This window comes from Podarcis gaigeae (genome assembly GCF_964106915.1).
Source record: "Podarcis gaigeae genome assembly, chromosome: 14".
NCBI lineage: Eukaryota > Metazoa > Chordata > Lepidosauria > Squamata > Lacertidae > Podarcis > Podarcis gaigeae.
The window spans coordinates 21,819,811-21,836,176 of NC_139690.1; the positions used below are offsets into that span (position 1 = coordinate 21,819,811).

A 16,366-nucleotide genomic window follows, 5' to 3' on the forward strand; every position below is an offset into this window, starting at 1 on the left:
CCAACACCTTGCTATCCTAATTCCTCTAATGCTTCTCCCAATGTGCTGGAATACCATACAACAAAGAACAAGCAATCACATGGGTAAGGTCCATGCTAATAATCACTGCCCTACTATCCCAGCAGGGTGACAAAAGGGTAGAAAGATTCATGGAATTGGAGGACCAATATTGGAGGAGCCATTCACGGACACTTGCGAGCAATACAGGAATCACAGCATAGGGAAGCAGCTTCCAACTCCCATGGGTACATGTGAATGAGGTCAAGGTCACCTTTGCTACTTGTTTCAAAGGTTGCAATAAAGACAACAGCTCTGGCAGCTTAGAGGAACAGAACACTCATAAATCTGAATCTATTTCATCCAAATGCATGAAGTAAACTGGAAAGAGGGTGGGTGTACAAATGAAGATTTGGGGGGGACGACTGAGGGGGGATTGACTATCCAATATCCTTTTATTTTCAGTCAAAACTTCAGTTTTTGCACAGGTTTAGACTTCAACAGTGATGGTGTGACCACAGTTCAACCTACATCAGAAAATCAGAAGAATTCTAAGAGAAATTCCCTCATCTGTATCCTAAGAAGCCCCAGTGCTCTGAACATTTGTGACATGGCTTCCATTAATCTTCAAGCAATGTAACATGACTAAAAATGAAACAAATGAAATCAGGAGAACTAGGCTTTCAGCTGTCACATTCACCAGAATTGACAGCCACTATAGGCTGAAGGTGACAAGTCATTGCCGTTTCAGTTGCTGATATCCAACCAAGAAAAACCATACTTTCATTGTATCCTGTGAATATCCCTTGTGGCATCTATACCCACAAATATTTATTCAGAACATTCCTGTATAAAAATGTTCTTTATAAGTATCCACCAAAAATCATTACAAGGCTTCTGAACTCCAAATACAAATAGAGAAAATCTAAGTGGTGGATTTACTGATCTTCAAGTGCAGAATGTTAAAAAAAGGAGCAGTTTTTTTAAAAAAAAAAAACCACAGAAGAGAGGGAAACAAAGCACATACTAACCTATTCAAGAATACTGTGGAAGAACTAATAATAATTTCAGTTCACTACATAGTGGGCGTAGGAATAAGATTTCCTTGGTGAGGCATTTGTTTTCAACTGTTGCTATATTTTACTCATTCATTGGTTAGTATGCCAGATACAGTTCTAAATTAGACAGTCGTCCACATGCAGTACATTTCAGGAAGGCTTATTTAAAGAAAACTCAGGAAGCTATAATATCTTGTAACAAGCCGGTTACAGCATGAGAACTGAAGATGAGATGAGAAAGAAAAAGTGGGTCAAGAATAGAGTTGCTATGGCCAAGTTTTCAGATAAATCACAAGTGAATTATGGCACAGCCTACAGATATGAGACAATATACTATTAACCAAACAACTGTTTGTTAGGCTTCAATTCAAGCTGTTTTTTCCTGCAATGTACTAGTAAACCTATTTAAATAGTTATAGTGTTTGATGCATTTCTCCTAGTAGTTTGATGCACTTTCCCTGAACCAGTAAGGTGTAATTTTAATGTACAGTACTTACTTTACATCACACAGTTCACTTCAAGAGCACAATAAGCACATGTGCACACCTTTTTAAAGAAAAAGAAGGTTGAGCACACGAATGCAGTGATGTACATGACTAATTAGCTCCAGGCAATTTGCTCTTCAGCAGGAGGTTGATCCCCAGAGCACAGAGTTCTACCTCCTCTTTGATCCCACTAATCCCTGTACACTGGAAACTCCCACACTCATTTTCAAAGCCAAAAGGTCAGGCAGCAACACATATGATGTCACAGCACTTTGACAGTTGCAGAGGAACAAACTTCTTCCACATGGCAATGAATTCCAACAATTTGTTCAAGAGCACATTGTATCCATATGAACATTCATAAGTGACAACTGCTGCGGGGCTGGATCAAGCTGTTCTTTACCAGTATTTCCAGCAGATAAGGCCAGCAGATAAGTAAGCATAGGACTCGTTTGCACTTAACGCTAAACCACTGAACATGCTGAAAGAAGCCCGAGCACTCCCCTCTTTTTCCTGCATGATAAGGAGAACACCCACTACTGTAGTATTTCATTTCAGTTTCCAGAAATACTAGCCTGCTATGTTCAAACCAGAAAATGGGTTAAAATTGGGGTAGGCAACATGGTGCCCTCCAGGTGTTGCTGGACTTTAATTTCTGCCATTGGCCCATGCTGGCTGGGGCTGTTGGGAGTTGTAGCCTAATTGTATCTGGAGTTCACCAACCACACTGACTACCCTTGGTTTAAAACAAACACTAATCGATTTCTAAACAAGTCAAGTTCAAAGCATGACAGCTGCAAACCAACTAGTCTGGCTTTGGTTCATACATAATGAAACCTGAGGATCTGCAGAAAGTGAGACTATCGAATTCCTCCCACTGTAACCTTGGGCTCATTCCAGCTTGTGCACATAACATTGAAGTTTAGCGCTATAGGCATGAGCTGGAACAAACCCAAGCATTAAGTGCAAACCAACTCATTCAACATGCATTAGAATTAAATCATATTCTGCTTAATAACTTTACATTCAAACATACAGAAAGTTGAGCGTATCAGCATCTAGTCCCCTCATACATGCATTGTACAACAACATGTACACATACTAGCCACCAAGTTATGACCTAGTGAATCAAAAGTGAATGTTCCAGAAACAGTATATTTATTTTTGTTAAAAGAAAACCTTTTGGCAAAGTAAATTCAAGACATTTGAATTGTTGGTATCAGTCAGCACATGAAAACATTTTTATGAATTATTATTATTTCTTGTTGAACTAGATGTGATTAACATATTGCTCCTAATGATTTGTTAAACAAAACATAATCTCTTAAATAAAACAAGGTTATTGCAGTGGCTTTTTTTAAAGTATGCGAGCTGCAAATATTGGCGGCTTGTGCAAGAAAAGTTAATTTGAGCTTTTAAATCTCTAAGTTTAAATCCATGTTATGGCAAGTATCACAACTTTGGGCCACTTTGCTCCAGATGTGAGCCACACTACCTTTTAAATGGTTATCTGCACAATCATATGTGATCATAAAGCTAGGTGATCACATGCAAGGACTGGGTGAAAACTATGATTGAAGATAAGGATCTGATCAAAGTCTAAAGAAATCTTCCCATGTATTTTCTGTCTGAACTCCCATATCTTCAAGACTTAAAGAAAGTCTCTGAAGAAGAATTTACCATATTTTTTGCTCTATAAGACTCACTTTTTCCCTCCTAAAATGTATGGGGAAATGTGTGTGCGTCTTATGGAGCGAATGCAGGCTGCGCAGCTATCCCAGAAGCCAGAACAGCAAGAGGGATTGCTGCTTTCACTGCGCAGCGATCCCTCTTGCTGTTCTGGCTTCTGAGATTCAGAATATTTTTTTTCTTGTTTTCCTCCTCCAAAAACTAGGTGCGTCTTGTGGTCTGGTGCGTCTTATAGAGCGAAAAATACGGTAATCCTTCACAATGTGGAGGTTTTCAATCTTGTTCTGTCAATGCCCATACAGTACTAAAAGAAATGAAAAGTATTCATTTCTGGGTATTTTACAGGGCCTTTCATATTTGAGATGTACAGATAGAATATCCAAAGTTACGGTATCATAAAACTATTTCTGAAATTAAAAGATAGACCCTGGAAATTTCATCCTTTACAGGTAAATAAGGGAAGTGTAGATTAAAACTTGGCCATTTTCTTGAAACACTTAATTGGGCTTAAGATTTACAAGTGCTGATAACCACTTTGGGGGGGGCGCTTTTGAGGTCCAGGAGGCAGAATATATTTGTATACAAATAAATAAGAGTTTAAAAGTTTTTGGCATTTCTTGCCAACCTCAATATTCAGCAAGTTTTAAATACCCTTGGATTTGTATCACGCTTTCCTTCTACACTGATAGCATTGCATACCTCACTAAAATAAAATAAGAAAGTTGAAAATAAACATTTTGTAACAAATTAATTGTAGTCTATCAATGCGTAGTTTAGCATCTACCACAACCAGAAGAAAATATAGGCAATTGTTACGTACTACTAAATATGCATGCCCTTCAGCTCAAGATGGCATTGTTTCAAGATTGGCTCTCTCAAGATTGGCTCTTGTTTCCTCAACTGCTGAGTAAGATGACAGTCTAACCAGACTGTGTATAATTTTGGCCAAGTAGGATACGGAAATGTGAATCAAATATGTTCAAATAATATGCACACTAGCCCTCAAACACAGAAATCTAGTGATGAACAGTACACATTCTACTACCAATTCATTCACAGATTCAAATGAAGGTGACAATATGGCAATCATTTAATAAGACACATTGTTTCCTTTTGCAGTAAAGCATCAGTCTCTTTTCTCACAGCATTATTCTATACAGTCATACCTCATGTTACAGATGCTTCAGGTTACGTGTTTTCGGGTTGTGGACCATGGGAAACCCGGAAGTACCGGAATGGGTTACTTCCGCGTTTTGCCGCTCGCGCATGCGCAAAAGTGCTTAATCGCACCAGTGCCTGTACAGACGTGGCACTTCAGGATTTGAACGCTGCGGGTTGCGGATGTGTCTCCGTCACGGATTATGTCCGCAACCTGGGGTTCCACTGTATTTTGAAAGCTTACATAGGAGCAACAACCAATGTGACTCCTGAATAAACCCCATTCACTGAAAGATCTTAAACTAAACTTTCATATTAAGTCTCTTACAGGTTGTTTAACAACAAATATGGCTGCTTCGAAAGAATGGTTCTATTGAAAGCAGTGTTAAATTTCATACCAGACTCTCATAGAATCATAGAACTGTAGAGTTGGAAAGGCCCCAAGGACCATCCAACCCCCTGAAAAGCAGGAAATTTTACAAAATGATATCAGCCATCTAAATTTGTTAAGACCTTATATACATACACCCGATAACATCTCACTACCTTGCATTTCCAGATGCTACTTCTCCCTTCTCTCCCCAAATAACTTCACCCAACACAGGAGATTCATTACGCCAGCAGTGATTAGGTACTTGTGCATTGCTAACCCTTTCAGTGATTCCAGTGGACAATAACCCAAACTTTAGAAAAACGGTAAACTTTGCAGAATTGTTTGCAAAAATTGTTTCCTCCACTTCAACTGACATTAAATTCAAGACACTTTAAGAAGCTAATTTAGACCATAATATTGTGATTGATTGCATGATAATAATCCTATAGATTGTCATACCCTACAATCTATTAGCGCTGTGATCCAGAGAAGATGCAATGCAATGAATGTATCTGAAATAAATGAATAAACCCTTTTTTATTCTTTCCCCAAAGCTTTGGGAGGACAGGTGTTACTTGAAAAGAAAAAAGAATATTGTTGCAACTATGGAAAACTAAATTCTCCTTTTTAGTCCTAGAGTTACAAGAGGGGGAAAAATGTGCGAGGATAAACATCAGTGACAAGGCCTTGCAACTCACACAGTTCTTTATAGTAAGCAACAAAGACAATCAGTCACACACTCAAAGGGAAGAATGTCTACCAACATGTCATTAGAACATTAACAAGGACAAAATACTCGCTTAACACTTTGATTCCCTTATCAACAGCAGGGTTCCTATATAAACAGGAAAAGTGTTGGAAAAGTCTAACTTTATAAGCTGAGCTAACCTCAAATGGGCTTTCTCAAATGGAAGTGCTGTTTTAGATGAGACAGAAAAAACTCAGTTCCTTTGTAATCTTTATTTCTTCACTGACAGTCAAAATAAAGCTTAAAAATAGCATGCATTTTTGGAGTGCAATTTTTTTCCTTGAAGTCTGCTAACAACACACAACACAACACCTTTCCAATATCAAATTATCTGGCAAACAACACAAACTGTTTCAATGGACCTCTTCCTTGCTGCCCCTTCCAAAACAGGTACATGTAATGATCTTACAGAATACGGAGAAGCATTTGCAGCCAAAACCTGCCATTTATCAAGGAGGGTTCTCACAACTCTAAGCAAAAGCAAAAACAGAAGAAAACAAATGTATCCACTTTTCTACTCACCACAGACAAGACTGTCATCCCTTCCATTACATTAGTTAGCTCTTAAAGGCCTGTCTGGACCCTAAACAAACACCAATCACTTTCCCTAACCTGCTTCCCATATTCTCCACCCACTCATTAAGAATCCTGTGTCAGATTCATAAAATGAGGGTACAGTTTTACCCCCAAAATGAAACATCCCTAAATTCAATTCCCCTCATCTCCACATACCAATCCACCATTTCTTAAAAAGAGGGAGATGGAGAAAGCATAACTTCCAAAATCTCTTGCTCTCACACTCATCCACGTCAATGCATAAATTACTCTCATCAACCTCTCAGACCACAGCTGAGGAGAACAGTGGAAGAAAATGGGACAAAAAAAGATATCTCTAGGAGACAATGTGAGCGAATTAATAGTCTATGAGAGGGAACATGAATCTGTCAACCAGAAGACTGCCTACATCCTTCCTTCCTCCCTCCCCCCCAAATGTTTCTTGTGTACAAGTCTCAGTAGAAAGAGGGGGTAGATTCTCTTTTGCACACACTCATTCCCCTAAAGTCTCTCTTATTCCACAACTCCTCCCCCTTAAACAAATAATAACCAAGCATGCCTTTTTTGATGTCTTAATACACCGCGAGTCCGGATACGTACAGAAAAAGCAGAAAATAGATATGAAAAACATTTATTCCAATCCCCTGAAAATCAATGGGGAAAGGACCCAGAGATTTGGGAGGGGGAGAGAAGAGAGAAAGAAGAGGGGAGAAAGCAACACAATCTTTTAATGCAGGCACCACAAACCACTTCAGCTATTATTTTATCTTATTATGACCCAAACTTAGCTTGACAAAAAGTGCCTCTTCCCAATCTTGAAACAGATGCATAACCACCACAAAGTATTATGTCTTATTGTGTGTACGTGTCTGGTGTTTATATATATATAGTCATGTAATTTTTATTTGACTGTGGCGTAAACTTAAGTATGTGTGTCTGTAAAAAAACCCATATATACACGCATGTATATCTGTATATGTACACAGACAATACGTTCAGATATTTGTGTTTTATAGACACACACACACAAACATTTTGCTTAGAGCCATGATCAAATCAGAATATACATAAACATATCACACACAAGTGCATATACATACTAGGGTAGACAAACACACACACAAATATAGCCAAACATGTGCATTTCTGCTTCCCAGACTATATGTGCGTGCATCTTTGCTACCTATTATTTTCATGCAAATACTACAAAAACTTTAATTCCCCCCTTTCACCGCCTAGCCTCATCCCCTCACCCCAAATTGCAACTACTTGAGCTAGACGTGTATACGGAGACACACACACAAACACATGTGTGCATTTTTTTTGCTGCCCAGAGACTGTATGTCCATTTTAGCTACCAATTATCATCATCATCATCACACTACAGAAACTTTTGATTTTCCTCACCTGCTAGGATCACCCTCTCACCCCAAATTGCAACTGTTTGAGGTAGAAAGGGGGGGGGGAGATGGTGGCAAAGGAGTTGGAGGGGGCAGAGAAGCAGAAAGAGGGAGGGACCTTCTCCCTCATTTTCTCTCATACTATGCCCCCCTGAACACCCCAACCCCTTAACTGCATCACCTTCCTAACTTGGGGTAAGGACTTGAGGGGTAAAATATATCGCATCCCCCCACAACTCCTTGGCCACCTTTTCCTCCAACAGCCCCCCCCCCTTTGCCGCTTCCCCACCCCATAAATGAGCACCCGCGCCCACCCTCTTCGCTCACCCGTTTGCCTCTTTCCTTCCTCTCTCGCCGCCGCCTCCTTCTTCTTCCTCCGCTGCTCCTGCCGCCGCCTCCCTAACTGACGCTCCTCCGGAGACACTGACACCGGCGCAAGGATATCCACGGGGCGCTATTTTTAGGCAACACGGCCAAGGTGCTGCCGGAACTACTTCCACTCCCCCCCACCCCCGCCCACTCCCCTTCAAGCCTCTCTAGGCGGGCAATATACGGGCCACACACACCCTTCGCTCTCGTCTTCCTCCGCCGCTTTACACAGCCGCCGCCCCGCTTCTCGGGCCGGTTAAGTCAGCGACAGGACCGGCGGGTGCTCGAACAGCCCGGCACGCGTCCCTAGGCTCTCTTTGGCTCACTTCTTTTCCTCTCAGAGAGCCGCCGGCCGCGAGGACTATGTTTCGCTAAGCAGTAGGGGAGCGGTTCGGCCTCTTACGTTCTTCACACCGTCAGGACCCCTATGCCACGAGGTGATTGGGCGGAGGGCGGGAGAGAAGGCTGTCAAGGTCCAACCAATGGACGGGGGAAGCTGCCGGCCAATCAGCGAAATGTTAGTAGGCGGATACCTTTGCCTCTGTTTGACAGAGCCGCGGCTCCAATCAGGGCGCGATATACAGGATAACAAATGACCAATCGGAACTGGGAAGCGCCGTGGCTGTTCCGAGCGGTCCTTGACAGGGTGTAGGGTGTAAAGAGATGCACGCATGCGCTCAGAGCGTTCTCGCTGGCTTCATTTTTCCTCCAGGGAGCAAGTGACGCATAGACAAGGGAGGGGAGCAGGGCGCATGGGCAGATGGAATGATTCCCTCCAGTTTACCTCGTCGAGGATTGGTCGGATTTGGAATAGGCTGAGGTTTCAGCCTCCGTCGCTAGACAAGATCGGTATACGAGACTTTACCCTACGCGACCCAAAAAAGTAGCCTAACCACGCGCCACGCGCCGCATAATATTTTCACACGCGCGCGAGACACAAGCCTGGAGACACGCGAAATATGCGTTGTGACAGGAGAAGTGTGATTGGTTGAAAATTGTGTGAGAGAAACTCTCCGCCTGACGCCAGCCAATCACGTCGCTCCTTGCAAAGGGGGAAAAACACTTTTCCTCACGCAATTTCTAATGTAATGTAAAAATGTCACTTGTTCTGTTCTCAATAAAACCAGCTTCTTTTTCTACATCACTTTTAAAGCTCGTGGATAATTTTACCACTAGTTATAGTTTGTTTGGCTCTATAAATTATTTGTTTTGTTTTTTAAAAAAAATCCATTTGTGTTTGTTTGTTTTTTGAAACCAACACTTTTCACCCAAACAGGACACTTAAGAGAACAATAAAACTGTTAAGCAACAAATCGTTTTAGGTAGACCGTTTGGATGTGCCCCCCCCTCCCTTATTAAGCAGTATATAAAGGTAAAGGTACCCCTGCCCATACGAGCCAGTCTTGCCAGACTCTGGGGTTGTGCGCCCATCTCACTCAAGAGGCCAGGGGCCAGCGCTGTCCGGAGACACTTCCGGGTCACGTGGCCAGCGTGACATTGCTGCTCTGGTGAGCCAGAGCTGCACACGGAAACGCCGTTTACCTTCCCGCTAGAAAGCGGTCCCTATTTATCTACTTGCACCCGAGGGTGCTTTCGAACTGCTAGGTTGGCAGGCGCTGGGACCGAGCAACGGGAGCGCACCCCGCCGCGGGGATTCGAACCGCCGACCTTTTGATCGGCAAGCCCTAGGCGCTGAGGCTTTTACCCACAGCGCCACCCGCGTCCCTTAAGCAGTATATAGTTGTAGTTAAATAAATAAAGCAGTGCAGGACTTAATTTTGTGAGGGAGTTGCATACTCGCTGCAATCTTTTATTGACCTGTTTATGCTCAGAGGTCTGACCCTTAGAGCAATGGTGAGGAATCTATGGGCCCCCAGATAGTCTTTGACTACAGTTCCCATCATCCCTTTCCATTAACCTTGGTAACCATGGCTGATGGGAGCTGCAATCTAATGATAGAGTCCGTAATTTGTTGAAGCTTCCTTAGTGTTACAGCCTGAGTTGTATCGCCTGGGCAATTCCTTGGCCTTGAGTTTTGGCCTTGAGTTCTAGCAGACTGTTTTAGGGGCTCCTCTAAATAAAGTTTCTTGTATTTTAAAAAAACAATTTCTCATTCTTGGTGCCTGTTGTTGGATGCAGAAACATTACCAAGTCCAACAACATCTGGAGGGCCTTCCCAGCTTTAGACCAGATTTGCCCAACGTGGGACTGCTCAGCCAGCCCATGAGTGCCCTCAGGAAACCTCTATTTTTGTTGCCATCTGGAGAACAAACGTAGACAACAACGTGGCCATCATTCTTGTGCTCAATCATTGAAATAAAAAGTGGGGTGTGTGTTATATTTAACAGTAAAATGAGCATGAGATAAAAAGCACTGAACTCTCTGAGCTCCAGCACCTTCACTCCCCAACCATTTTTCTGTTGTCCCAACTCTAATACCAGAAAAAGATAAGCAGTGGCTGAAGCAACAGGGTGGGTAATGCAAGGAAGTGGAGAAGTTCCACCTTGAGATAGAGGAAATGGTTTACATTAAAAGGGGAGTCTTTCAAGCAATGGCATCATATGAGATCGTGGGACAGGATTGGGGAGGCTGTGCCCCTCCATAGGTTGCTGGACTACGAAAGTAATGATTGTGAGGTTTAACTGTGGATTTGTCCACATTTTAGCTGGATAGCAGCTGTTTGAGAGGGATCTCACGAGGACAGTGCTACTTAAATGGGAAGCTTCAAATGCACATTAAACTCAGCCTTGTATTCATAACTTTCATACTCTTCCTATTCCCCCACAACAACAAAAATCCCAAGCATATATGTTGAGAAAAAATGAATTTCTGTTAACTGTTTTTTTTTAAATGCAGTGTTGAACTTCAGTGTTTGCCAAATGGTAAAGCAAATGGGAAATACTGGGCATGTTTCACTTGCCAAACACCTTCAGGGTGTCCACTTGTGCAACGGGGCCTTCTCCCTCTCCTCCCACTCTATGGGGGATCAGGAGAACCCCTAGAATAGCACACAGGGGGATGGAAGGGGCAGATCTGTAGAAAGAATATTTGTAATAGTGTGACGTTGACTTTCACCCACTGTCTCTAAAATATAATGTGCAAACAGTTTTCAATTCCAGTATGTTTAAAATCCTTGATATTGGTAAAAAGCACTACATATTAACCTTTAACATTATAACTTTTAATACAAACTATGCCCAAATTGTAGGCCAGGATACTCTCCATGTTTTTCAGATATAAACCCCTATCTCTTTTGATGCTTTGCTCATTCCTTTTAAAAATGGGTGTCAATGTTTCATTTTAAAAGTGAGTAAAACATTTCCAAAACATCTCCTGATTTTTATTCGCTATTTGTGGTTTTGCCCATTAAATATTAGCAATACAAAAGCTTTTGGCTGAAGACTCAGCTGGTGAGGAAAGTCTTGTCACGCTTCCCAACACATGTCATTTCAATTGCTTCAAATACTTTTCTGACACGGAACAGAGTCAAAAGTACATGGCTTATGTGTCGTATTGAAGTTGCCTCCAGCATATGCATGCAAATATTATGCAAATTGGCCATGGCATTGTTTCAAGATGGTGCTCTATCATGGTGAACAAATAAATATAAATCCCAGATTGCAGCCTCGTAGAAAGCTCAGGGTATACAGCCTTGACATGCAGAATATATTCCAAACCTCTTGGTGACCAGAACTATGAATAATGCATTTCCAAACACTGCATAATGTTCAGGTAGTCAGAAATAATCCTAAACTTATACAGTAATGGTGGCTCCATTTCTACCTGCATAGTCTATCTGCTGGCGGCATAGATCTCCTGTTGTTTGGGCCTCTTACTGATGTAGAGTATCTTAGCCGTCTCTGACAACAGGCGCTCCTGGCAATGTTTAAATCAGGGTATTTCCCATTCCTCTCAAATTGGAAGGAGCTCTAGGATTGTCTGAGTCATCCTCAGTGTATTAAAAGCTCAGCTTCAGCTAATGCTTAATGTGGGGTGTGCCCTGACATTGTAAAGGATGTAACAAATAAGACTTATGCTGCAACATTGCAGCTTGCCTGCTCGCTGCTCCACATACCCTGGAAGAGACGTTTTGTAGCTCTGTTCAGGTTTTCAAGGTGGGGGAGTTTCAGGAGTGTTAAAGGGGAAAAAATGACCTTTTCTCTCCCCACCACTTTGCCAGTCTTCCCTTGTTAGAGTCTCCAGTAAAAGACTAAAGGTAATGCGGGTGGCACTGTGGTCTAAACCACTGAGCCTCTTGGGTTTGCCAATCAGAAGGTCAGTGGTTCAAATCCCCACAATGGAGTGAGCTCCCGTTGCCCTGTCCCAGCTCCTGCCAACCTAGCTGTTCGAAAGCACGCCAGTGCAACTAGATAAATAGGTACCGCTGTGGCGGGAAAGTAAACGGCATTTCCGTGCACTGTGGCTTCTGTCCAAGTGTTCCTTTGCACCAGAAGCTGTTTAGTCATGCTGGCCACATGAGGCGGAAAGCTGTCTGTGGACAAACATTGGCTCTCTCAGCCTGAAAGTGAGATGAGCGTCACAACCCCATAGTCGCCTTTCACTGGACTTAACCATCCAGGGGTCCTTTACCTTTACTTAGTATAAAACTATACTCCTTGAGTGGCAAAATTAGTGATTTCCTGGACATCCCAACATTTTCCAGAATACTGCAGCCGCAAGCAGACCTAGCCCATGTCGGCAATGTCATTGTTGCCAATTTTCCTCAGAAACAGCTCAAAAACATCTAATTTCTCTGCGATTTTGCTCAACAATTTTATGTCTGAATTTTCACTTTGTGAAATATGGCAACCCTAGGCAAAATGTATAAAGTTGTTGCATGTTAATAAAAAACATATATGATCTTCCAGTGCTATCCCTGTGCACATACTCATGCTATTAATGAATTATTGAAAATGGGAGAGAACCGTGTTTAGTGAAATATTTATTGTAGGCGTTGCATTCAGATTACAGGTTCAGGAAGTACAGAAAAAAACAAAAACACTCCCTGACCATTATAGTGTCACTTGCTCAAGCAGCACAGATGCCTTTCTAAACAAGCATTTTCACGCTTATCCAGAAGCACAGAAAGAAATCCTTTTGTTAACAAAAAGCAGATAGATCTGACTCAAGGGATACCCACCCAATGTCATTCCTTGAGTTGTGCTCACAATGCTTATGATCACACCCATTGCCAGAGCATATGGACAGGGAAACAGGAAGGGCTGAGTAGAAGCATTGTGAATCTCTGCATTCCAACACAGAGTGATGCAAGATTGTTTGGGGATCTTCTCTGTGGACACATCCTAGTTATGGAATTCTCTTTGCCTAACCCACAAATTGAGGTTTCGTTTAGGCTGAATGTTCTTAACCTGCAGTCCACGGACCCCCGGGGGAGTCTGTGCATGGGCTTCAGGGGGACCGTGAACTGGGCACAAAACAAATATAATACAATAAAATACACTATGTTCAAAATGTTGTGCTTGTGTGCATTTTTCTGAAGGCTGTCCACAGTTTTCATCAGATTCTTAAGGTGTCCTTGAATCCCCCAAAAAGTTAAGAACCACTGGTTTATGCAGGTTTTCTATTAATCTATAAAGGTTTTTATGCTGTGATATTTACATTATCTGCCACATTATCCTCTTTTTATTTTATGTTGCTCCTTTTCCATTTCTGATTTTTATTTATTTGCTTATTAGCCACTTTTGGAAACATTAAATTAAAATGATAAAAGCACAGGTTTGCTTTAGGGATAAAGGGAAATTATCTCTATATATTTCTCATTTTAATGAAAAACTACCTAATATGCACTTCTTGAACCAATATCTGAACTGTATCATAATTATCCTTCAACATTCATACTGCACCAAATTTTGCAATGCAGTTCCCGACCAAACAATGTTTAGAAAAATGAGCCTCTTGGGGGAAAGTATGCAGTAAAAACAGCAAACAAAAATGTATTGTATTACAGGAAATTTCTTGCAAAAATGTGTCTATTAGTCTAACTACATACATGTGCACTTTAGCAAAAAGTTGCATTAAAATGTTAATTTTTATGAAATGGTTTTAAAAAAATTTAAAAATCACAAATCACTGCAGAAATATCGAAAACTGAATGTAAGATTGGAAAAATGAGAAACTGAAAGAAACTGAAATTGACAGATTCGTCCACACCTGCATTACATACAAACACTTCCCTAAACTGAATGTTAGGTGAGTCTTTGGCCTTGTGACTGCTATCATAACAAGGCCCTACAATAAAAAAAATAATACTTGCTTCCTCCCCCTCTTCTATCCCTTGCAATGTTGACAAAATGTAAGTTAAACTTTACAAACTCCACTTTATGAACTGCCTCATATTTCCATGCTGTTATATAGGGCATTCAATATTTCAATTGCCTTGGGAATATTTGCTTTTCCAAGATTTGTGGCCAAAGTACACAAGATTAGATCAGACACAGCTTGTATAAGAATGTTGTAATGGGGGCGGAGGATACATTTGCCAGACTGAAGTTACAGGTAAAAAGAAAGAAAGAAATTAAGAGAAAATCTCTTTCAAACACTTCCAAGTGCCGGTTGCAGATTTGTTCTTCAGAGTCAGCTGCCACAGATGAGACTTTAAAAAAAAAGTTTTCCCCTTTATTTCAGCGCTTAAATGTCAGGAGAAATATTTTGCACACTGTACCAGAGCAATCCTGTACCCAGCTTACACCAGCTGATTGTTACAGGATTTGGCGGAGACCCCAGCATGTTGGCAGGGTGCCAGATTCATTTCTGTGGCTGCCATGACAGATGGGAGACCCTCTAGGTCTCTCTCTGTCTCTCTCTCTCTCTCTCTGGCCTCTGGGGCTGTCTTCAGGCCACACCCCTTTCTCCCCAAGCCACACCCCTCACCAGCTCTCCTTCTTACTTTGCTTGAGCATTTTTGCCTGGTTGGAATGTGTCCTTGAGCTCTGATCATAGAGAAGGAATGTGTGAAGATTAGCAGCAAGAAGTAGGAGGAATGGGAATGACCAGCTGGAACGAAGAGACACAAATGATGGCTTTTTGCTGCCTTTTGAATCCCATGCTGTCCTTAAGGAGGGAAACCACATCCTCACAGGATGTGAATGCTCTGCAATACCTCCATTTAGGTGCAGGTTATATATATATGCATAAATTAAACTATATATCCGAAAGGCAACACAGTCTCCGCTGTGCCTCATTGTCTCCCAAAGGGAACACAGACCCTGGCAAGAATGGCAACCTCTAGAACCTCACACCACTCATGGGGTTTGGGGTGGCATGAACACTATCTTTTGTCATATTTTGTATTGTTTTAAAAATGGTCGCCCCCCCCCCCCCCGTTTGTATGGTATGCCTGAGATGTACAGGAACTCACAAATCAATAAAAGGCATTGCAATAAAGAAACAGAAAACCTTCTCCATGAAAACATAAGACAAGTTTCCTGGAGCAGGCCATTGATCATCTAGTCCGGCATCCTTTGCAAACGGTGGCCAACCCAATGCCTGTGGGGAGCTTGCAGGCTGGAAATGAGGGCAATAGCATTATGCCCACCTGCGATTCCCAGGAACTGTTTTTCAGAGGCAGATAGTCTTGTCTGGCACCCACTTTTATTGTCCCAGGTTTTTAAATTACAGTGGTACCTCGGGTTACATACGCTTCAGGTTACATACGCTTCAGGTTACAGACTCCGCTAACCCAGAAATAGTGCTTCAGGTTAAGAACTTTGCTTCAGGATAAGAACAGCAGGAGGCCCCATTAGCTAAAGTGGTGCTTCAGGTTAAGAATAGTTTCAGGTTAAGAACAGACCTCCGGAAAGAAGTACTTAACCCGAGGTACCAATGTATGAGTTTTTTACTCCACTGAACGTTTAATTTACGGCCTCCTTTTTATTTGCTTTCTGCTCCAGCTTTTTCTATGCCATTTTAGTTTCTGATTTTTTTTCATTATGAATTTCTTGCGTGGATTTTATTATTCTGTGATTATTATTGTATGCTAATATCTTGTATGTCATGCAGAGAGCAATGTTATTGGGCATCACATAAACGCTCTATATGAATAAATAAATAAGTAAAAATGAAAGAGGGAGGGAGAAAAATGGAGATCTCACTGGGATTCTCACTCATCTGCTGGAGTTTTCGCACCATGCTGCTTATTAACATAAACCAACCGCTGGGTCTGTGGGTGTGGGTGTATGATTTTTTTTAATGAAACATCAAGAAATTAAATTTTAATTGCCTCCCCATAAATGGCCCTAAGTATAAATAAACAATCTTTACATATAAACCATGAGCGCCACCTTAGTAGATGAAGACCAGAGATGGAAAAGTGCTGCCACCTCAACACTTTTAACTTTATTTTGCTATAGTTTTAAGAGGATGAAACCCTTTATAAGCCATCCTTTATTCCAGGTAAATTAACCTACATTAAGCAATTGTACCACTCTTTCTTTTTTTACAAGCTATTTTGATTTTTTTCATTATTTTGCAACATCTATGATGTTAATTTTTATTATTGCAAACAAAAAAACCCA

General features: G+C 41.5%; 1 protein-coding gene and 1 long non-coding RNA gene across 16 annotated transcripts in view; one reads left to right on the top strand and one right to left on the bottom strand.

Annotated features, from left to right (window-relative positions):
• MEF2A (myocyte enhancer factor 2A) overlaps positions 1–8,270 on the bottom strand; it is an 87,351-nt gene extending 79,081 nt beyond the window's left edge. For 3 of the 15 annotated variants that reach the window (XM_083713189.1, XM_083713184.1, XM_083713193.1), the window contains exon 1: positions 8,030–8,270. The gene's annotated coding sequence lies outside the window, so the exon portion shown is untranslated. Of the gene's footprint in view, positions 1–7,790 lie in introns of all 15 variants that reach the window. The other 12 variants (XM_083713186.1, XM_083713191.1, XM_083713187.1 and 9 more) reach the window with 8 other exon arrangements.
• A 6,383-nt stretch (positions 8,271–14,653) lies between these two features.
• Positions 14,654–16,366, top strand: LOC310831999. Its single transcript, XR_014558103.1, has 2 exons — positions 14,654–15,472; positions 15,684–16,366. It is a non-coding gene; the product is annotated as an uncharacterized lncRNA (long non-coding RNA).